This window comes from Musca autumnalis, unplaced genomic scaffold, assembly GCF_047663935.1.
Source record: "Musca autumnalis isolate F117 unplaced genomic scaffold, ASM4766393v1 scaffold_2, whole genome shotgun sequence".
In the NCBI taxonomy this organism is placed as follows: domain Eukaryota; kingdom Metazoa; phylum Arthropoda; class Insecta; order Diptera; family Muscidae; genus Musca; species Musca autumnalis.
In genome coordinates, this window is record NW_027411755.1 from 71,797,656 (window position 1) to 71,821,759 (window position 24,104).

The window sequence follows — 24,104 nt, forward strand, 5'->3', positions numbered from 1 at the left end:
CTTACGGTATTCGACCAGCAGGTATATGGTGATCGGCTGCAGCAGTGATGATGCTTTGGAACGCATTCTCCGTTACTAGAACTTCAGAATGGTTGGACATATCTCTGAAGTGGTGATTATTGAACTTACTGAAACTCGGCAAATTAGCTTCCCCATGTTTGTCTGCTGATGGAGCCAATTATGGGGAGATGGTTTGACCCAGGAGAAACGACGGATTGCAAAGTGACGACTTTTGTAAGACCTGATGGTTATAAATGGCGAACTGTGACACTCTCCCCTAATTCTGGTAGGGACTTCCTCATTGAGCGTGCAAAACGTAGAGCTATCAATCTGCTCAGTCAGCACTATACCCCTCTGGTCATTTCCGAGGACCGTATGACACAAGCATTAAAGGCACCTAGACCAATCCGTTATGACCTACCACTAGCTAATGTTGGGCCAATCAACTGGATTACAGCTATTTATGGCGGGGAATATATTTTAAGCAACTCTACCTCGGCAGTTCTACTCCTGACTGCTACTCCCCTACATTCCATGTACGGGTCATTAGAGCCTGGCTCAAGCGAGATAGGACTGTATTGAACAGATTGGTGCATTAGGAAAGCTAATAGCCCATTCCCACTTCTGGTGTTATATAGCTATCCAGTTGTCGATCATCAGCATGGGTTCCGTAAACAGCACAGTACGACAACGACAACAGCGCTGTTCGCCATCTCCACACATATTTGTCGAGCAAGTCGTGCGTTAGGAAAGTGTTAGGGCGCTCGAATCAAAAGTCTGTTCACCACGTGGTCTGCCGATGGGAGTACTGAGTTGAATGTCAGGTCGATAGTTGCAGAATTCGGACCACTAACTACCCCACAGATTCTGGCGGTCTCATTCTACAACACGTTCACGCAACCCGCGCATGCCACAACTATCTGCGACGACAAGCTCAGATGTAGAAACAAAGTCCTTAAGTCCTCAGCCGGCAGCATGAGGGGTGCAAATAAAGAATCCTTGTTGACCCACAAATAGAAGTGCAATGCAATGGAAAAAATATTCATATCTGGCAGAATGCCTCCCTGACAACTGCAACAGGGTGATAAGACATGCTCTCGTTGCAGTACTTGTTTGGGTGTTACCGTGAGAGCCATTATAATCAACATGTGGTGAATAGGACCAATAGAGGACCGGTAGGTCAGCATGCTTGTCAAGCAGATTTGAATAGTATTCACACAGGTGCAGTCGTAAATGCCATAAATAACTATCGTGTGAATGGGATCCTCGTAGAACTTTCCCAATCTGTCACAGCTGAGGAGCGTCAGCAACCACAACAAATCAAAGTAGTTTGGGCTCAACTAAGTTCCGGATGGTGCAGCCGTTGTATAGCACATGTATTGATGACACCGTGCAAAACATCTGCACAACATTCGGCACAGGCCCGCACGATACACTGCACCTTTTCAACTGCCCCACCAAACCTATTCTAGTGACTACAGTAGGTTTGTGGTGATAGCCACATTCCTGGAGTCAGAGCCAGATTAAGCAGAAAAACGAACTTTCAAACCTATCACATACAGTTATAACAACAACAATATTGCATAGAGTCGGACTAATTCCCTCAGTGAAATGCTGAAGAATTATGATGTGGTGCCTGTAGTATCTTCGACACTCCGTTTAGCCTAAGGTATAAAAAGGAGGCCCATGCTAATGAGAAGTCTTCCCTCATCTCCTTGCAAATGTTAGTGGAGAATAAATTTGTATACACACGAAGGTGTAGGGTTGGTCTCACCGTGGTGAGATGGTAAGCCCGTCCACCTTGCACTCAGAAGATCTGCGGTTCACTCCCTGGCCAGAACATCAACATTTTCGGCGGTGGCAAATCCCCTCAGAGTTATGTTGAGTTTCATTTCGGCCATGAAAAACTTCTCTACAAGTGGTGTCGTAAGACACCATCCCTTGTCTTTTCGGGGATGTTGTGGGAACGTATGTCACATCAACATTTTCGGCGGTGGCAAATCCCCTCCGAGTAATACACCATCCCTTGTCTTTTTGGGGATGTTGTGGGAACGTATGTCACGGTGCGCCTTAACTAATTTTAAATAAAAGGTGCTTACACCTGGGAAGTTTTTGCGGATTCTGAAACTACAATGTTCATAGATGAGAAATATCAAAAAAAGAAAAAAAATTGCTGGAGGAATTTACAAATAAATCGCGGTCAAAGTTCAAATTTTTAGGTTTATTTTTGGTTTTCTTGGAAGCAGCAAGTCGTTTCGTAATGGTTCAAAAACCTCTCCATTAAAAATTGTGGACATAGGTCCTCGTTTCGGAGTAGCCTACCATATAACGGTACCGCCCGATTACAGGTATTTTGAAGTTTTTAGCCACATTTGCTGGCCGGATTAGCTAAAGAAGCTTTTCCCACAAAAAATTTGGATATACATAGATCTTTCATTTGCCCCCTATATAATATTACCATCCGATTTCGGGTATTTTGACGGTTTTAGCTACATTTTCGATCCGAATTGACTGTTATTTAGCATTAAGTGTTCGCCTAAGTGCTTTCCATAACAGAAAGAAAACTAATTATTCCATGTTAGCTCAGAATATTTCATGGTGGAGGGTATAAAAAATTCGGCCCGGCCGAATTTACGAACAACCGGCCAAAACAAAGTTGTCAAAGGATCAAAACAACATCAAAAATAAAATTGATTGTTATTGTCAAAAGCAAAGAAAAAGTAAAAGAAAAAAACTAGAATGGCGTGAATCAATGTTCGAGCCTCCAGATGCTTGAAGATCCACACGACCAGCCGTTCAAACGACCGGTTGAAAGTGTTTTTGTAATTTTCTAAAGTTAACCACTTATGCAGATTGTATGTAAATTTCATAATATATATTTTCTTCTTGTTCTTTGAGTTATTTTGCTTGGAAATTGTCATGCATACTGCTTCTTCTTCTTCTACTTGGGGCTCTTGGTGACTTTGTTGTTGTTGTTGTTTATTGGATGGTGCGTTGTCATTGAAATGGGTTTTTGGAGTTCTTAATGCCGTATTTCACATTGATTTTTTTCACCTTTCTTTATAATGCCTGAGTTTTTGTTGTTGTAATTTTTGCCTGGGGAGTGTGGCAAGTATGTGTGAGCGTTTTTTGCTTTGCTTAAGTTTTTTTTGCTGTTGTTGTGGGGACTTATTTATTTATTTATATATGAAACGTGACTTCTTCATCGAATTGTGTATAAATAGGTGCGTTCTGGCCAGCGACATAATCAGTTTGATTTCTACGCGCGCTTAAAGCAGTTCGTTGACTGCTAGTTTTGATTTTGGGATTCTAACTAAATAACGATTAAGAACAAAACGACCGAACAAAAAATAACTTTAAATAAATAAAATACAAAATTCAATTCTAAATGGAAAGTTTGTTAAGAAAGTGTTGAATTGGAAAGAAAAGGTGGTTATAAAAAACAAAATTTCTTAAACAAATAATGGACACACAGAGAAGTGTCTAAAAAATATGTGTGCATTTGATTTTATTATTATGTGTGTCAGTAGTTGAATCCTCAATGGAAAGAGAGACAAGCTAAAAAAAGAAAAGGAAAAAGTCTATGTTAAACATAGTTGGAACGTGCCCTGCATGTGAAATATTTCACATATAAATGCACTTGCTTTGGATATTTGTTTTTTTCAAGAACATAATTTTGAAAAGCTATGTGAAATAGAAATGAATTTGGATTTACATTAATTCATTGAAGACAAAAAAAAAAATTGTTGTTAAATCTTGGTGTTGTAAATCTTTTGTTGTGTCATAATTTATTAAACATTTGTGTTTTAAACATTTTGTAATTTTTTTAATATTATTTTATATTTTACATCAAGTTTGTGTCTTCAATCACTTGCTTTGGTAGAGGTTATACGTGTTATGGCAAGTTTGTGTCTTAAGTCTTTTGTTTTGTTGTGGCAATATTTAACGGTTTTTCGTATGCATATGTGTCCTTTGTGTGCAGCCATTGGCCATCATCAAAACAAATCTTTAAATAAATTTCCTTTTTAATTTCCATATTTAATGATTTTGTTTTTCATTCATTGCCAAAAAAAACAGACACACACACAAAACAAACAACCAAATGTGTAAAATATTCTTGTACAAGTTGTTGTTCCAATGAATGAATTTGGCAAAAGGGATTTGTTTGCTCTGCCGATAATATTACACATTTATAAGTGTTAATATCTTTAATACTCATTAATTAATGCCGTGAAACAAGGCAGTTAAAGCAGTTCAGATTATCGGTTTCAATATTTATGTTATTGTTGTAACGATTATCTTATTACATTTTTTTTTTTGGAAATTTATTGACAATGCTTTAATTAATTTTGTTTGCTTATCAGCGGTTAAAATTAAAAGATTTTTTTTTATAAATATTTACCAAAGAAAAAATTTTCCAGAATCAACCGACACTAAAATAATTGTCGAGATAATAATTTACATACACATTTGGGCAAAATAAGGTCTAATTAACAACCAGAAAAGTCACATTTGGACATATTTGACACTGCAGATTCGAATAAAATCTTCTTCGCTAATTGATTAAAAAACAAGTAAGAAAGTATATACCCACATCCTCGGACGTAAAGAAGAGAAGTGAACACAGTACCTCTGACGTCTATAGGGGTTTTTTGGGTTTTTGGGCCAATTTGTCAGGAATGGAATTGCCTTGCCCCGAAAATTTAAAAACGATTCCAGATGACTCCTTAAACTACAGTCTTTCCAAACTTCGTGTGGGAGATACCCGAAAGTGTGGTTCAGTGTAGTCAATATTCGGAAATAATCCGGTCCCGTAAGAAATAATACGATGTACAACGTTTGGACCAAATCGATTTCTCCCTTCAATGGTTATCTTACGTACTACCCTGTTTAATTGGTGCCGCCAGGCTTTTTTTTGGAGCTTTTGAGTCATAATCTTAAAGGAGTATACCGATTTAGTCCATATTCAAACCTGATCTATGCCTGGAAATAGTATTACCATATGCTATGTTATGACCAATTCGGTTACTCTCTTCGAGAGTTATAGAGCCCATCACTTTAGATAAAAATTTTGAATTTTTATGGGAAAGGCGGAAGAAGTGGACCAATATGGCCAATCTTCGAACATAAACTAACAACATATTACGATACCCAAATTTGAACGAAATCGGTTGATCCGTTATATAGTTATCATGCGCCCCAACGGTCAGACAGACGTACGGACATGGCATAATCATCCCCAAATTGTCAGAAAAGGATTTCGTCCTAACAAACATGGGGTTTAAAACCATTATTTCTATGAGGCACCATTTTTATTGTATCAAAGTCATATACCCTCGGTGGCACCATTTTGTTAGAAATATACCAAAAGGCAGAGACGTTTGTTAAATTGTCAATTAAATGTCAAATTACAATGTAGACAATAACTTCCAAATACGGGAAATTAAGCCGTAGCGGTATATGGGGGCTATATACCTGAAATCGGGAAGTTGCGTTATATGGAGGATGTACCAAAACATGGACCTATGTATGTCCAAAAATTTTTGTGGAGAAGTTTTTTGACCATTTCGAACCTTAAATGCCAACTAAAAAAGAGTCAAAATACTTGAAATCCGGTGGTAGCGTTATATGGAAGCTAAATCTAAACGTTGTCTACGACTCTTTGGGAAGAAGTTTTTTGACCTTAAATGCCAAATTATGGCTAAATCTGTGTGATCGGTTTGTTGCTAAAACGTCAAAATACCTAAATCCGAAGGTACCGTTATATTGGGGCTATACGAAAACATGGACCTATGTCCATTATTTTTATACCCTCCACCATATGGAGGGTGTAATTAAATTTGTCATTCCGTTTGTAACACATCGAAATATTCGTCGGAGACCCTATAAAGTGTATATATTATTGATCAGCATACAGCTCGCAATTTTAAAGATAGAGAGTCAAAATTTGGTACAGATGTTTTTATTACTTGCAGGATGGTTGGTATTGAAAATGGGATATATCGGTCCACGTTTTGATATAGCCCCCATAGAACGGTACCTCCCGATTTTCGGTATTTTGAAGGTTTCAGCTTTATTATCACACCGAAATGGCTGAAATTTGGTACATAGTCTTCTTTAGGGGTATACAACTTTTCCCCAGAATTTTGTTGGTATCGGTCCACACCTTCGTATAGCCCCCATAGAACGGTACCTCCCGATTTTCGGTATTTTGAAGTTTTTGGCTTTATTATCACACCGAAATGGTTGAAACTTGGTACTTAGTCTACGTTGGTGGTATAAAACTTTCCCCCAGAACTTTGTCGGTATCGATTCATGCCTTCATATAGCCCCCATATAACGGTACCTCCCGATTTTCGGTATTTTGAACGTTGTGGCCTCAATATTCCACCGAAATGGCTGAAATATGGTATTTAGACTTCGTTGGGGATACTCAAACTTGCACTTTAAATTTGTCGGTATAGGTCCACGCCTTCATATAGCCCCCATGGAAAGGTACCTCCCGATTTTTCGTATTTTGAAGGTTGTGTCATCAATATACCTCCCGATTTTCGGAATTTTGAACGTTGTGGCCTCAATATTCCACCGAAATGGCTGAAATTTGGTATTTAGACTTCGTTGGGGATACTCAAACTTCCCCTTTAAATTTGTCGGTATAGATCCACGCCTTCATATAGCCCCCATGGGAAGATACCTCCTGACTTTTCGTATTTTTTTAAGGTTGTGTGTTCAATATTCCACCAAAATGGCTGAAATTAGGTATTTAGTCTTCAATGTCATATAAAACTGTTCGCCAGAAATATGTCTGTACAGGTCCACGCCATATTGCCCCACTTCTGACTAAAATTCGTCGGTATAGCCCCCATAGAACGGTACCTCCCGATTTTCGTAATACTGAAGATTGTGACGTCAATATCCAACTGAAATGGCTGAAATTCGTTATTTCGTCTTCCAAGAGTTATAAAATATTCCAGAAGAGTGTTATCAGTATAGGTCTACGTCTTCCTATATCCCCATAGAAGCGTACTTCTTGATTTTCGGTATTTTTTTAAGTTTTAGCCACATTTTCTTACCGAAATATAGGAAATTTCGTATTTACCGCCTGTTCATGTATGTCGCACGGAAATCTGTACGAAAGGAAAGCAGTCACTCGCTTCCGTCTAAAAATGCGTTCATGTATTTCGCAAACTATCGTGCGACTGCCGTTACGTATCCTATGCGAATTACTACTAATTTGAATGTACATTTGTACAACTATGTTCCATAAATGAGAGCCAAATGAGAAATGAAAACAAAATCCACATATACATACAAATATTGGAATATGTGTGATTTGTTTTGTTTGAAAAATGAAATGTGTCGGTATTTTGAATTATTTTATTTAATTGATTTCTTCAAAATAATGAATGAAAGCGCCATTGAAACGTATCTGTAAAATTTTTATTTTGTTTCAAGAATGTGTTGCATAAATTTGTTTTAAGATTTTCGGTGTTATTCGCGACTTTACGTTCTACTCGGCAGCTACAAAGCAAGTGAGTGATTTTGACATTCTCTTTCTATAAGAGACAGTCCTTTCGAAATACATAAACCCAAATTAAATGGAAAAGTGTACGGTTACGTGTTATTTCGTAGGGCTTGTCGCGCGCATAGATTTTCGCTTCGAAGGCGTTTACATGAACAGAAAATGATTTTTTTCCACTTTCGAAGCGCAAGAAACCTTTCGGTCGACATACATGAACATGCTGTTACCCCCAGTTTATGTATTTCGAAACGAAAATGTGTGCGCATGAAAGACACCCAAACTTTAGGTCCTGTTCATGTATGTCGATAAGAAAATGAATGCGCAAGAAAAACTACCAAATTTGAGTGTGTTTTTCAAATTTGTTTTTTGTTTTGAAGCAAAAGCAAAGGCAATAATATTTCAAAAACTGAAGTTTGGGTGTGTTTCATGCGCACACATTTTCGTTTCGAAATACATAAACAGGGGGTTAGTTTTTGAAATATTATTTCATTTGCTTTTGCTTCAAAACAAAAAACAAATTTGAAATACACACTCAAATTTGGTAGTTTTTCTTCCGCATTCGTTTTCTTATCGACATACATAAACAGGCCCTTAGTCTTCTTTGAACCTAAAAACTTTCCATCAGAAATTTATCGGTATAGATCGACGTTTTGAAATAGCCCCCATAGAATGGTGCCTCACATTGTTTTACCGAAATTGCTGAAATTTAGCCGAACTTAACGCCGTTCTTACTTGTTAGTAAATAAGTTTATGGGCCACTAGCAATCCCAAATGCCAAATTTGATATAATTCGTACCGTTCATAGCTCTCGTGCCTACCAGTCATTTTCATTGGTCGCCGTAGGATTTTTTAGTGCTTTTTAACCATTTTGTCAGGAAGGATGGACTTGCCTACGAAAAAGTATATCATTATCACAATTGCAAGGACTACCATCCATGAACATTTTTAAAACAATCCTCTAACAGACCATAAAATGTTCTAAAGAAAAAAGTTGCATTATTTCTGCCAAATCGGACATTCAATTCGTAAGTTATCGTGCTCATCAATAGTTGTTGTTGTAGCAACGGAAATATGTTTGTTGGTATATTTTTTAGTTTGTTCCTCTGTGTCCAGATTGAAAAATCCTGCAACCTGGACTGGCTGCGTCCATAAATAATCAGGAGACATGTGAGTGGGTCCCAATCGACATGCAAAGCATGTGTTGGGTATCATGCTGTCAATTCGGTGCCAATAGGAATTTAATAGGTGGCACCGTCCGCACCCTGATTGAGCTAAAATCACTCGTGTTTGCCTTGGTAGTTGGCGTTCTTCTGCTGCGATAGATGGAGACTGCGTAACTGCATTAGTGTGAATATTATTCAATACCCTAGACAGACGGCAGTGTTAATTTGCATTAACTGCCTTAATTCAAATTAATTCGTGCATTATCCACATTCTTAATGCACAAAATCATTGTGAATTTAAACTGAATTTAGCAATTTCAATGTGGCAATGCTGTTGAAAATCAATTGTCTTTTGTCAAATTTCCATGTTTAAGAAAATAAAAAAGGATAGAAAATCAGCAATTTTCCCGCAATTTCCGTTTCTTTAAAATAAGTAGTGGCCTTTCGCGAGTAGAATAGCAGCTAATCGTTTTTCAAGCCTTCTAACAAATCTCTTTTTAAAATTTTTATTTTCACACACATTTCATTACCCACCATACCAATTCTATCGAAAATTATATCTTCTTCAAATGTTTTTTAAAGTTTTGCAACATTTTTATAATAATAAAAATACTCAAAAATATCGCGAATACATTAAATTTATTCTTGCTTCATCGTGGTGAAAAAGTCAATGGTAGAAAGTGTATTTGTTTTGCATATTTTGGCGAAATTTTGTAAAGCTTTATGAAATGGTCTGCTGGGTACAAACAAACAACACAAACAGCTGTTTCATAAATGCAGAAACTATCGTCTGTCAGGGTGAAAAATTAATTCAAATTAGGACATTTTTAATGCAAATTAACTCTGCCGTCTGTCTAGGGTACAAGACCGTCTTTCCTGATGTGCGTGAGTGAGGACTAGATTGTGCCAGGGATGGTCTCGGCGTTAACATCAAGCAGATACTGCATCGACAAAGTGTTGTCGTGTTGATATATTGGTAATATCTTCGTCCCCTCATACTGATGGTCCATTGGTGTCATGGACCTCACGGCGGCATTCTGGCAGGTTTCAATATTCTACCACTGCGTAGCGTTAACATACTGGCGTAACCACACTGGCGTAGTATAGCTTGCCACAGATCGGCCTATTGTTTTATAAGAGGTCAACAAGGTTTCTTTGTCAGCATTCCAAGTGCTGCCGGTCAACGACTTGAGAACCTTGTTACTACTTCTAATCTGTGGCTTGCGCGGATGTCTTAAACATGATGTAGAACATTACATCCAACATTAGGATACCATCAACCAATATGTTCAGGGTGATTCTCATTTCAGCCGTCTAGGTTGTGAATAGTATGGCAGTGAATTTATTGGCGGATATTTTAATATTCCTCAGATGGAAGAAATGCACTAATTCATAGACATTTAGCCTATCACATACGTTATCGACGTTAGGACCCGCGTCAAGATCGTACAGTCATCCGATCATACATTACGATGCCGTCTGGATGGTGTGGAATTTCTGATAAGGGTGGCAAACGATAGATTGAGGACACTTAATTCCGTGTGGGCCCAATGTTTTGGATGATTTAGGATGATGCCTGCAAAATAGCAGCCGAGGAGGTACCACCGCAATGAAATACGCCGCTTTTTCACGCTCAGTTTCATGTAAAAGACTAAAGGCCAAGTACTACCTAATTCAAATAAATAAGGCAGCATTTGAATTAGGTAGTACTTGGCCTTTAATCTTTTACATAAAACTGAGCGTGAAAAAAGCGGAGTATTTCATTCTGTTCACACCTTAAGTTGTCTAACTCATGGGTCTTCAGGATTCGTACGACGAAGCTTATAACGCTCATTTTCTAGTCTCTGCAGGGAAATTTGGTCTGATTTCGGGTATTCGACAAGCATGTATGTGGCAAGCGGCTGCATCTGTGATGATGTCCCGGGAAATTCTCTCAGCTACCCGAGTATTTGAGGACAGGGACAGCTTTCTGAAGCGGTAAATTCTCTTAACGCTTTCCAATCAGCATGGTTCAGAAAAGTACGGCGGTGAGAGATTTCTAAGTCGGTGCCAAGGAAAATAACGGATTACCAGATGGTGATGTCTGGTGGGCTGTGACAATCTCCACTTATCCTCGTAGGAGGGTCTTCATTCAACGAGCAATATGTGGAAACTCAATATGCTCGACCAGCGCTGTACGCCTCTGGTCATTGCCAAAGCTCATGTTGAGTCACCTAACAACAGACTGTAAAGGCCTGCGTACATAAGCTGCCTTGCCTGCTTACCTTGCTTACTTCTGATAAAAGAATAAAAAAGAAAAGGGCAACCCACTTCGAAATTCCCTCGGCCTTCTTTATTCTTTTATTTTTATTATGTCAAAAATGAAGCAGGAAAGCAAGGCAATCAGGCAGAGCAGCTTATGTACGCAGGCCTTAAAGGCCTGCGTACATAAGCTGCTTTGCCTGATTGCCTTGCTTTGCTGCTTCATTTCTGACGTAATAAAAATAATAGAATAAAGACGAAATTTCGAACTGGGTTGCCATCAGTTGGAAATTGGGTCGGCCTTCTTTGTTCTTTTATCTTTTTATTGAAGCAGCAAAGCAAGGCAATCAGGCAAAGCAGCTTATGTACGCAGGCCTTTATTGCTCTCCAAAAGCAAACTAATGCCGGGCATATAACGCAAGGCACAGCAAATCATCGGGGAATGTACACATTCCATGTATGGTCACTAGAGTCAAGCTCAAGCGAGCGAAATCGGTACTCGATAGACTGGTGTAAAAGGAAGGCAAGCCCTCCTCATCAATTTATTATACAATCCTTTCGCAAGACATTGTAACAATCGCAACGTTACATGCTTTGTTTCCTGGATCGTGGCTACCATAATGTTCCTCCGACTCAAAAAGTCTCGATTTCACTCACTTTGCATTTTTGTTGCTCTAAACAACAACATCTGGTGTTAAATGTTGCGTTTTTTGTTATTGGGGACACTGCGGGGTGTCTCATATTTCGACGACAAAGATGGGGATACGCTGAGAGATGCTCCGGCACAGCAATATAACTGTTACCGCGTAGTCGTAGAGAAGACCAGAGCAGCCACGGAAGTGCACCATTCCATACATATCACCTATGTTGATATATGGTGGGGTTCTTCTCTAAGAACTCAGAGCACACATTTCGGGATATATTGACGCTCCCATGGTCAAAAAATATACGTACACAAACACATATTTGTTGAGATGACGGCCTCAGGTAGATTGCTCACAGTCAATTCGCGACATACTCTAAAGCTACACGTTGAAACTTTCATACGAAACTTCCACAGCTTTTACTAGGCGTTTACACCAAACAGTTTGCCTTCAAATACAACTCTGATTTACTAACTGGTACAAATACACAGGTAGCCGCATCGACAATTGTTGGTAACATAAGGTGTCAAAATTTGACATCAATTCAATGCAGTTGACACATTATGTTACCATCAGCTGGCATGATAATGCTACCTGTATTATTGTACCATGTAACACATACATGCATTTGTCGGCTGTCTTCCCGCTGTCCATCATTTTTTCACAGACAGTCAGGTTAACACATTTTTGACATTTTTTGTGAAAATGTGTAAGATAATAATTGAAATGTATTGAAAACAAAAAAACATGAACAAAAACAAAATATGTGAACGGAAAACAAAAAGAAATTGACGATTTTCATTCATAATTTTACAACTGTTTTTGCAGTTGTCTGGACGCCTACGTCACACCGGGAAGTTTTGGGTTTTTGACAATCAATACATGTACTCAACTGCCCTGTCGTGTGTAAACGCAGGGTTAAGAGAGAGGGGAGGAGTTTCTTTAACTCCGCTCTCCCCCAAAAGCTGTGAAAGTTTCGTATGAAAGTTTCAAGGTGTGGCTTTAGATATTGGAATGGTCGCAGTGAATTTACCGTGAATGACGTAACCAAGAAAACCAGCCGCTTATGGTAAAAAATGGACAACGATTTGACAAACAAATTCAAATATTCAATAAAATTTTGATTGAGTTTTTGCCGATAAACGAATTGTCATATTTACAAACGTGTTTATCAAAGTCTTTTGTCTGACTATGCACATTTTCATGAAAATGTTTTGAGCTTATGGGTAAGAAGGGAGGAAGGAAGCTCCTTCACCTCCGCTCTCCCCTAAAAGCAAACAAATTTTCATGTGTTATTTTGAGTGTCTGGCACAATAGAAACATTTCCCCAAACATTTGCAGTTTTTTGACGTGCTGTTTTTTTACGTAGTTATTTATTGAAAACATAATAACATTTATTTCATCACCTTTTAAAAAGTTAGTTTTATTTTAGTTAGTTTGAAAATACATATGTATATACAAATTTTGATAAAGCTGTTTATTATATTCAGTAATCCCAATGGACTTAAATTGTCAATTCTTTGGCATATATATACATACGTCAAATAAATCATCATAAAGGAGGCTAACCCAGCAAAAAGTTCTAATGTAAACACGGCGTAGTATTATTTATATACAGATGTGGTCTGTTTTTTTATGTTTTCGGCGATCAGAACGCTGTAAACGTCGAAAACGTCATATACCCGTAGTAAACGTCATAAACCTCAAAAAATGTATGTTACTACCCTATTTGTCATTTAATACTAATTCTACAAGACTGTCTTGGTAATTGAGAGCCTCTGTACCTTTTTTGAAAAATAAACCTATTTTTTTATTAATATTTCAATTTTTAAAATAACTGAAATAATTGAACAATAATCTTAGCACTTGGCCCGTCATCTGTAATACATTGTGAACACTACCACTACATAAGTATTTTGTCAAAAACCTTGTTCTTTTGCAAGGTTTACGATGTTTCTCACGTATGTAATATACGTCCGAAATGTATGTCAGATACATCATAATTTCCTACAGACCATCTATGTTTATATCAAAACAAGTTTGTTTACCAGAGAAAGTAACCATTTAAAATCCAATAGAAGTTTTTTTTATACGAACACATTCATTAATTCATGTTGCCTTTGTCTTAGCGGAAGTAATTTATTATGTGAAAATAATTTTATATACATAAATAGTATTTAATTGATGGCAAATTAACGAATTCGCATCAAAATCTGCAAAAAATTTGATATCAAATTAACACACTTTCTAAAAGACCTGACATATGTACATATGTAACAAAGACGTTGTTGGTGAGATTTGACTAATAGCAGGTTTACATATAGCTGCTAGATTTAGTAATGAATTTCAAATGTAAATTCCATTGCGTATACGTCAAATAAATCCTTACGAAGAAGGTTATCCAGGCAAAAAGCTGTAATGTAAACAAGGCGTAACAATAGTACGATTAGATTTACAAAATCCACTAGATTTCAAATGTTAATCCCATAGCGTATATGTACGTTAAATACAACCCACTGGATTTATAAAAAGAATTTTATTGACGAAAATTTAATTTCGAAAATCTAAACGTACTCTTAGATAAGGCAATTCACATTGGCGCCAAGGCATATTGAACAGGTAGTGGTGTCGCATCAGCTGTTCAAATATGAAATGTTAATCCCCTTTATTTTAATATTATTATTGTTGTAATTTCCCAACAATATAAAGAACATTTTTGATATAACATATTCGAAAAATGTCGATGTCAATATGCCTTGATTGGCAGCTTGCCTGATGTAAATGCGGCTCTAGTCTTTCATTTACAAAATTACAGTCTCTCTTTCTCAATAAACCTGCTTTTATTCATATTTCACTTCGTTTAATTTAATTCTGCACACCCACAATTTGCAATTATCTGACATTATCAACAATTTCACCCAATTTCTCGCAATTATCCGTTTAAATAATGGTTTTGTTCATTGCACTACTTTATGATCTGTTAAAATAATAAAGACAATCATAAAATTTAAGCACAATCACCACAAGATCACAACACATTATTAAGAAATAAAATAATAAAAAAAGAAATTAAACACCTTCCAGCAATCTGTGTATGATGGTCGGCATATTGACAATTTATTGTTATTGCTTTTCATTATCAAAACAAGAAATTTCAACTGATGCTGACCGCATTAATTACACTTATCGTTCAAGAAGTGATTAACCTAATTTTTTGTGTTATTCTCAGCGTGATTTTGGCCACTGCCAAAATATAAAATAAAATCTTTATCGCAAATATTCATTGATTGGTTTCTCAAGTCTTGGATTTGCGTGTCTGCTGTTCTTGTTGTTGTCCACAAAGCTGTGATGCTAAACAAGAATCTGTTTGGCATGACTAAACAAACCATTTCCCCACAAACTCTGTACAATCTGGTAGAAAGGGGTGACAATCATTTCTATGTGCCATTCTCTTAATGGCTGAGTGCTTGAGTGGTTTGCTAATTGGGGCGTCTATGCTTCTTACATAGTTAAGAACCGGTTTCTTCTATTTTAACCCAAAGTTAATGAAAATTAGCATAATACGCATGATACCGTAACTTTAAACTGTGTGCCATTTGCACACTATCATTTATAAGAGTTCACCGAATTAGGTAAAAATAAACAATGTGAAATGCTAAAAAGATGTTAATGAATATTTGTTTTAAAGTGGGAGGAACGTTGTTACCATAGATCTGTTAAAAAGAACGCCTTAGCATTACATTTTTGTTGTTATTACTATTATTAATTTATTTGTTTAATAATTATATGTTATGGCCCTTTTATATTATAAATGTTTGCCGGGTTAACCTTTTTTATGGGCATGATGAAGTTATAAGGTGGCTTAAAACGCCAGCGTCGTGCTTTCAATATGTAAATCTTTTGTTATTGTGAATAAATTGTATGAAAACGTAAGCAAACATTTTGATATTTTGAAGAAATTTCGGCCAAACTAGAGTTGTTGTTGTGCTACTTATGTACGTGAAATAGAATAGGTAGTCGAAGGTCACACTAGAGTGGTTTTATTGAAACTTTTAGGGATTCTTAAATCGAGTTCCCCACTACAGCAACTTCATGATTTTACTATAGGAACCCTGGATTTCATGAAATTGTTTCAATGAAACCATCTAGTATGGTCAAGGACATAGATGGTACATAGATCTTGTTTATGAGGATTTATTCGAAGTATCAAGATGGAATTGACCTATCAAACCCAGTGGGTTTATTAAATCCGGTTATATGTAAAGTTATTATTAGATTGTTTTGATGTTTACTAAGTAAACAAAGGATGAGTTTGGGTGCTGGTTAACAAAAAAGAGATGAAATTTTTAATGGTTCTACCATGGAGACTTTTAAAAAGTTGTGTTCTACAAGTGGTGGTGTTGTTGTATCAACATATGACATTTTTATAGGTACATTATTCTTTTTAATCTGGCTATGCGCCTATCTCCAGTTGTAGGAATGTGGCTGTTTCGATGGGATGTGACCACAGGGCATCATCGATCCTTGCCCTATAGGAATTCAGACGACTGCACCATCCCGACCTTAGTTGAACCAAAACTACTCTGGTTTGTCGTTGCAGCTGACGCTTCTCAGTTGCGATATATGAGAGATGTTCTCCCAGGACTGCGTTCACACTATAGTTGTTTATGGCTTTAGCGGCTGCATCCGCGTAAATGCTATTTAAACCTGATTAATAGTCTTGTTTATCCAGGGGTATTCTCTTGTAACGTTGGTCCTCTCTTTCTAGATCCCCCCTGACATGCCAGGGTGGGATGGCTGTCACGGTAACACCCGACATATGTAGAACTGTAAGGGAAGTATGCCATTGTTATGCTGTACTGAAAGAATCTTTGTCTCCTCATGGCCGCCTTCTGACAAACATAATTCCATCGCGTCGGATTAAAGGCCTCGGCACATACGGTCCTTTGAGTGCCGCGCTACAAAAACCACATGAAAATTTCAAGAACAAACTTGGCATCACTTACACATTTTTCATGTGGTTGTTGCTTTTGACGCGTAACGCCTCACTCAACGGACCGTATGTGCCGAGGCCTTTATGTTCGCGGACCACATTGGTGTCGCATAGCTTATCACAGACCAATCTATCGCTTTATATGTGGTCAACAAGGTTTCTTTCTGTCTGCAACCCAAGTGCTGCCGGCTTGGGACTTGAGGACCTTGTTCATACATCTCAGCTTGTTGCAGATAGCTGTGGTATGCGAGGACGACAGGAACATGATGCCGAATGTGACCTGTAGAATCTTGGGGTTGTTTGTGGTGGGTGCTACTATCGACCATGACATTTAACTCTGTTCTCACGTCTGCCGTCCATGTGGTGAACAAAGTGGCCGTCGATTTAGTGGTGGATATTTGCATATTCCTCGCAAGTAGGTTTTAGCCTTTCACAAATGGCATCAGGTAAGATACCTGTCTCCAAGATCGTGCAATCATCCGCATTCGTTAAGAGCTCAATGTCGTCTGGAGGGACAGAATACAGGAAAGATAGAGGTTAAACAGTTCTGCTCGATGTTCTCACGGAAGCCATGATGCTGTTCGGCAACTGGATAATTATTTCTGACGATGGGGAGGAGAAAAGCTTCAAGAGTCTTTGCTATGGGGCGACAAAGACGAACTCGGTCTCTACGATTCATGTTTGGTAGTATCCTTGCCTGTCCTTAGTAGAGCTACCAGCCTGCCTATTTTCCAGACTTCGGGGACAATGTGGGTGGATAAGGACAGGTTGAAAACTTTTGTGAGACACGATTCCCGTGCCATCCATCTGTTTCAGCACTCCACCGTAGAGATTCCAACAGAGTTTAACTCTTTTGATGATTTAGCGTTCGTTATGTCATTTGTAACATCGTCCATTGTAAATGTTGGTAGTTTCTCCTCGTCGGGAATAGATCTAATCCGTCGCAGTACTCTTCTCTTTGCCCTGTCACGCCCGGGGTTCTCGACAAACTGTCGATTGAAATAACTTGCGCACCATTTCGGATTGGTCAGCGTAACGACGCCAAACGTGACGGATGTACTATCTTCCTTTTTCCTAGGGTTCGAGAGTGACTTAACCGTTGCCCACAATTCACTTATTCCGCTTCAAATGTTGCAACTCTTCAGATGATTTAACCACTTGTTCCGGTTAAGCTCACCTGTTAACATCCAGTGTTAGATCCCTAGCTCTGGTGTCACTGGAGTTGGTACAGCAAAGGTCATCTGCTAATTCCGTCGGCTCTGCTGGGAAGTTCGGTCTTACTTCGGGTGTTTGATCAGCAAGTATACGGGGAGTGGCTGTAGCCGTGATTATGTCTCGGAACGTCCTTTCTGCTACCCAAACATCAGAAAGGTTGGGTAGATCTCAGAAGCGGTGATTAGTGTGCTCACTGAAACTCGGCCAATTAGCTTTCGCATGATTGATGAAAGTGCGGCGTTCGTAGGTGATGATATCGAGTCGACTGCTGATAGAGACAATTATAGAGAGATGGTCTGCCCCAAGAGAAATGACGGGTTGTCAGGTGAGGTCATTTGTCAGACCAGATGACACGATGGTTATGTCTGGCGAATAGAGTCACCCTCCGTGGGGGGTGTCCTTATTGAACGTGAAAAACGTAAAGCTATCAATCTACTCAGCCAGCACTATACCCCTCTGATCGTTTCCGAGGTCCGAATGCCACAACTCATGATGAACAAGTATTAAAGTCCCCCAAGATTTGACGGTTATGTCCTTTCAAATGCGTGCTAATGTTGATCATATAACATGGATTACAGCAATTTATCGGCGGGATTTATACGTTCAACAACTCCAGCTCGACAGTTCCACACCTTTCTGCTACCCCCATACATTCCATGTACGGGTCATTAGAGCGAGATAGGTCTGTATTGAACAGACTGGTGCAATAGGAAAGCCAACCTCACTTCTGGTCGACCTTTCCTCAGTACGTTGTAACCATCACGACAATGTAAGCTGCAGTTGTTGTTGAGATTGGTTTTCTTCAGCGCCACGACCATGATATTCTTCCGACTGGATTTCATGAACTATTTCCTCGATCTTACCTCGGAGTACAGGATACATGTTCAGTGATTGGAACAGTGTCTGGCGTTAAGTGCCACATGTGCGTCTGCTTTTGGGGGGATTGCGGGGGAGTCGCGAGAGCTGTGTTCACGCAGCATACAGCAACATAGTCCCTGTCGTAGTCCCTCGCATGGATGAGTCCAAAACAACCCCTGAAATGCACCCACTCCCGACATCTATTGCATCTCACCGAAGTTTAAGTATCCACTATACCTAAACTTCGTTGAGATGCAATAGATGTCGGGAGTGGGTGCATGTGACAAACTGGGAACATATAGACCAATAGAATACGGAGCAGGCACTCCGGGATATGATGCTCTCAACACAGAAAAACAATACATATGTATACAAACATATGGTAGCAAACATTGAGGTTGCAGCCGCTGGCCGGAACATGGGTGTCGTATGATTCCGGGTCAATCCAGTGCGAAAAAACGCGCTGCCGTGGGATTGTTGTACATTTCGTTATTTTTAGTTGTATTTCTGACATTACAAATTTCTTTGAAATTTTTTCTACAATTACGATCTTTTTTGCTTGGCTACTGCTACACCTTCGATTTGTGAGTCTATCAATTATCCTGTGTAGCTTGCTCATGTTGTTCTGACTCACTGCTTCTTTGACTGTTTTTGGCAGATCTTCTAGGAACTTTCTCTTGTCTTTTCTTGGAGCTTTCTTCACTTGTTTTGCTACTTGTTGCTACATTCAGCAACATTATACATGGTATTCATCAGATTTTAAAGTAATCCATTTGAGCTATCTCTTTAACATTCCATTCTTTTGCTTAATCGATAAAAAACTTAAGTGACAAAGATAAATCTTCTTTATTACCTCATGTCACTTAAATTACCAAAATTCTCCAAACACCAATGAGTCAATTTGTATTTGGAAATGTTCGTCACAATTTAGCATTAAATGTAAATTTTCTTTAAATGTAAATTATCTACTCCCGAAATTCTAAATTTCAATTTCATTTCTGATTAATTTTCTATCATTTCTTTCTTTTATTCCTTTCACCTATGAAGAAAAAAGTGTGTGATATGGTTTAGAAAGCGAAAATAAATTGGCGAATTAATTTATGTTCTATCGTTTTTGCTACACTTCTACTTTTCAAACAGTTTCTCTTTATTTGTTTAAATAAATAAAAATACAATAAATATTGATTGGCAACCAAAAACAAATCACAAAAATTAAATGTCTTAAAGACACTTATTGTCTCTCTCTTGTCCAAACTGAAATTCTCATTTCTGTTTAATAACCTTTGGATACGTTACTGGCATATTAAAATGTGTCGCCGCGTCTGTTTCTTTCCGCCTTGAATTCAAAGAAAGATTGTGAACAGTAACAAACAAATTGTTATAAAAATTGGCATTTTGTATAAAAAAAAAAACAAAAAATTGTTATATTGCCAGTTGTATTCGGTGCCGTGCTACTTTTTAATGGTTAGGTTGTTCGGGGGTTTGTTTGTTTTTGTTCATTTTTTGTAAGAACCTTTTCTCTATTGTTATTTGAATATTAATTACATATATTAATGTTACATTAATTAATTCATTCCTTATTAGGCGGAAGTCTGTTTTGTTTTTTATTTGTAATTTATAATTGTTTTTAGTTTCAAGTTTATTTCCTTCGCATATTTTTAACATTTTTTGGAAAGCTTCCAAAGTCCGTGTTTAGATACACAAATTTCTCAGGAAAATAAATTCAGTTTTTAGGCAATGGAGGGTAGGAAAGAGTATTGAGGAGCTCTTTCCTCTCCGCTCTCTCCCAAAAAACTCAATTTACTTTCCCGAGAAATTTGTGTGTCTAAACCATAGCCGACTAAGAAGAGGGCACACAAAATTCTCAATAGTTGCAACTTTTGACAGTGTGTTAGTAACGTTGTATGAACGCATGCTGCAAAACAAAAACAAATCAAAACATTTGTGTGCTCTTTCGTTGCGTTCGGGTCTTGTGTGGGTGAATTGCCGAAAAACTTCGTAACTTTAACAATATCAAAGCACGACATTGGTCTAAACACAGACAAATTATTTTGAATAGCAGTACTATAGCATGTTTACATTAGAGCTTTTGGTTAGGTTATAGGCTATTTAAAATGCAATGCATTTTTTTGTTTGCTGTTGTGTATGTGTACATAAACAAAAATCAGCTGACTGTCATATAAATCATCCAAAGGTATGTACATATATCCATCTGTATAAATGCCGTTAGATTTGTACTAGACCTCCGTCGCGGGGCAGACCAAAAGAATCCGGAGCAGGCATTCCGATATGGATGCGCCATGGTAGAACAATATAAGGTAACAGCAATACCCAGCTGACTGAACTGGGCTGTAATGTTAGTGTCAAATTCTGTACGACATTTTGTATATTTATTTCTATATTCGATGTATATTAGGGATATACATTTCATAAGGAAAAAATATAACATTCAGAAAAAAATCTAATTTCCCATAAAGACTTTTATTATATATGACATGTAACCTTGTCCAAGTCCGAACGACGTGCCGCACACTATAACACCGCTTATAGAGGCAGTACAACATTTCTTAATATGTGTGGTATTTTGTTACATTTAAAAAATAATAATAATAATTAAGCTCTAATAAACGTCTACTTTTTTATTTCAAATATTGAAACAACTTCTCCCTTTTCAATGAATTTTTAGCGACCCTGCACATTTTTGTAAGAATAATTTCTTCTGCAATAAATTATGCATTTAGTGGTATAATACGGAAGCATTCTGATTGAAAATGTATCGAATTTTCATTCATGTTTTTCAAAATATTCAATCAAATGTGAAAAATATTAGTTTTTTAAATTTCAATAATTTATAGACATTTCCTTGTTTTGTTTACATATACCGGTGACACTAACATTACAAACAAAAACAAATTTCTATGTGGTTGTTATTGAGTTGTATATGTTGTAGTATTTACTTTACCTTATTTGTTCTACCATGTGGATTCGCTCTGTTTCTCACATCCGTATCAACCACACTGAAACTTCAATGAGATGCAATAGGTGCCGGGAGTGGGTGCATCTTAGGGGTTGCCTGGACTCGTCGATGTGAGGGACTATGACAGGGATTATGTAGCTGCATGCTGCGAGAACACAGTCCCAACTGAATCGCGCCGCACAAATGTTCTAATCCCTGAAAATTCGTCCTTTTTTGCAAATTAATTGCTATGGATTTCGAGGTAAGATTGTGGAATTTTATGAGTCGGAAAAATATCATGGTCGCGTCGGTGCAGGAAACCAAGTTCAACAACAACTGTAGCGTACAGCGTTGTAATGGTTACAATGTACTGAGGAAGGATCGCATTGCATCCGTCTGTTAAATACAGACCTATCTCGCTTGAACCTAGCTCTAATGACTCGTATTGGAATGTATGGGGGGGTAGAAGTTAGATGTGGAACTGCCGAGGTAGTATTGCTTAACGTATACATCCCCCGCCGATAAATAGCTGTACTCCAGGTTATAAGCCCAATATTTGCCAGCTTTTGGAAGGTCATAACCGTCTGATCTTGGGGGACTTTAATGCTCATCATCAGTTGTAACATTCGGTCCTCGGCAAAGACACGGTGGGTATAGTGCTGGCTGAGCTGATTGATAGTTCTACGTTTTGCACGGTCAACGAGGACGCCCTTACAAGAATTAGCGATGAGTTTCACAGTTCGCCAGATATAACCATCGTGTCACCTGGTCTGACAAATGACGCCACATGGAAATCTGCCGTTTCTCTTGGATCAGACCACATAATTGTCTCCATCTATAGACCGCTCAATTTTATCACCTTGAACGCCGCACTTTCATCGATCATGTGAATGCTAATTGGCCATAGTTTCAGGGAGTTTACTAATAACCCCTTCAGAGATCAGCCCAACCCTTCTGATGTTCGGGTAGCAGAGAGGACGTTCCGAGACAACATCACTGCAGCACCCGATCGTTATATACCCACTGGTCGAATGCGCGAAGTGAAATCAAATTCCCCAGCAGAGACGACGACCGGGATTAGCAAATGACTGTTGTGAGCTTCGTCGTGCCAACCCTCAGAGTCAGAAAGTTCAATCTGGAAATTAAGAGGTTGGTCGGTGAGCATAAACGGAACAATTGGTTAAATCATGTGACGAGTTGCAACATTGGAGCAGGAATTAGTGAATTGTGGGTTAAGTCACTTTTGAACACTCGGAAGACAGGACCTCAGTCACGTTTGGCGACGTTACGCTGACCGAGCCGAAGAGGCAAGCAAAATATTTTAATCGACAGTTCGTAGAGCACCCCGCGAGACCCAGGGCGAAGAGAAGAGTACAAGGTCGCATTAGATTTCTTCCTGCCGATGATGAAACACCACAATATACAATCATCCCTTCAAGCTTTGGGCCCTGATGGATCTCCATAGTAATGCTGAAACAGCTGGATGTGCCGGGAGTCGAGTATCTCTCTAAAGATCTCAACCTGACAATAGCCACCCACATCGTTGCCGAAGTCTGGAAAATGGGCAGAGTGTTCCCGCTGCTGAAGCCAGGTAAGGATGTCAGCAAAGTGAATCGAACAGATAGACGGATTTCGCTTTTGTCGTCCGTAGGGAGTTCCCCAAGGCGGGGTAATATCTCCGGAACTGTTTAACATCTACCTCACCGTATTCAGCGCCCTCCAGACGGCACTCATTAAAAAGGTATGCGAATGAATTTAAGATCTTGACAACAGATACCTTCCCTGATGTAATTTGTGAAAAGCTGAACTCCTATTTGACTGATCTTACCACCGTTTACCACGCGAGGATATGCAAATAACCGCCACTAAATCGACGACCACTCGGTTCACCACATGGACGCAGTGGTGAGCACTGAGTTGAATGTCATGATCGAGGATAGTAAAATTCCGACCACCTCAAGATTCTTGGGGGTAAATTCGAAAGCCTCTAGTCCATAATTAGTGCAGGAAACGTCGCTCCGCTTGATACTACCTATTTTTTATTAATTCCTCCCTCTATAGACTCACTAAAACTAATCCAATAGCTCCGCTTAGCTTGCTTGATTTCACTCTTGCCTTGTAGGCATTCTTATCCATACTGAATTTCGTCCCACTGGCTTTATTGTATAATTTCCAAGCTACTTTCCTGCACAGGTGATTAAACAGGAATGCTTACAGCAAGTCAGGAAAGTATTTGTTAGGGAATCCACAGCTCCCTCGACTGTGTGAGAGGAATTACCTCCGCACAATTTTGAAACGGTCGGAACTTTTAATTTACCCAAGTCCATTCTCCTGGGGACTCTGTATGCCTGTGGAAGTGTTGAGTATTTGCATCGCATGCAAAGATAACCCAGTTTAGATCCCCAGTTCGTCCAGCAGCTCCTGCGTGACCTTGCCTGGTGGGTCGGGGTCCCTTAAAAGCTTGTAGATTAATGACAATATCAGAGCCCTGCTCCGCCCTCCTTCCATCCGT

The 24,104-nt window shown here is 38.6% G+C and overlaps 1 protein-coding gene across 1 annotated transcript in view; it reads left to right on the forward strand.

Annotated features, from left to right (window-relative positions):
* Positions 1-3,245: 3,245 nt before the first annotated feature.
* Positions 3,246-24,104, forward strand: part of Cht10 (Chitinase 10) — a 34,880-nt gene continuing 14,021 nt past the window's right edge. The window contains exon 1 of the mRNA XM_073967915.1: positions 3,246-3,429. The gene's annotated coding sequence lies outside the window, so the exon portion shown is untranslated. The remainder of the gene's footprint in view (positions 3,430-24,104) is intronic.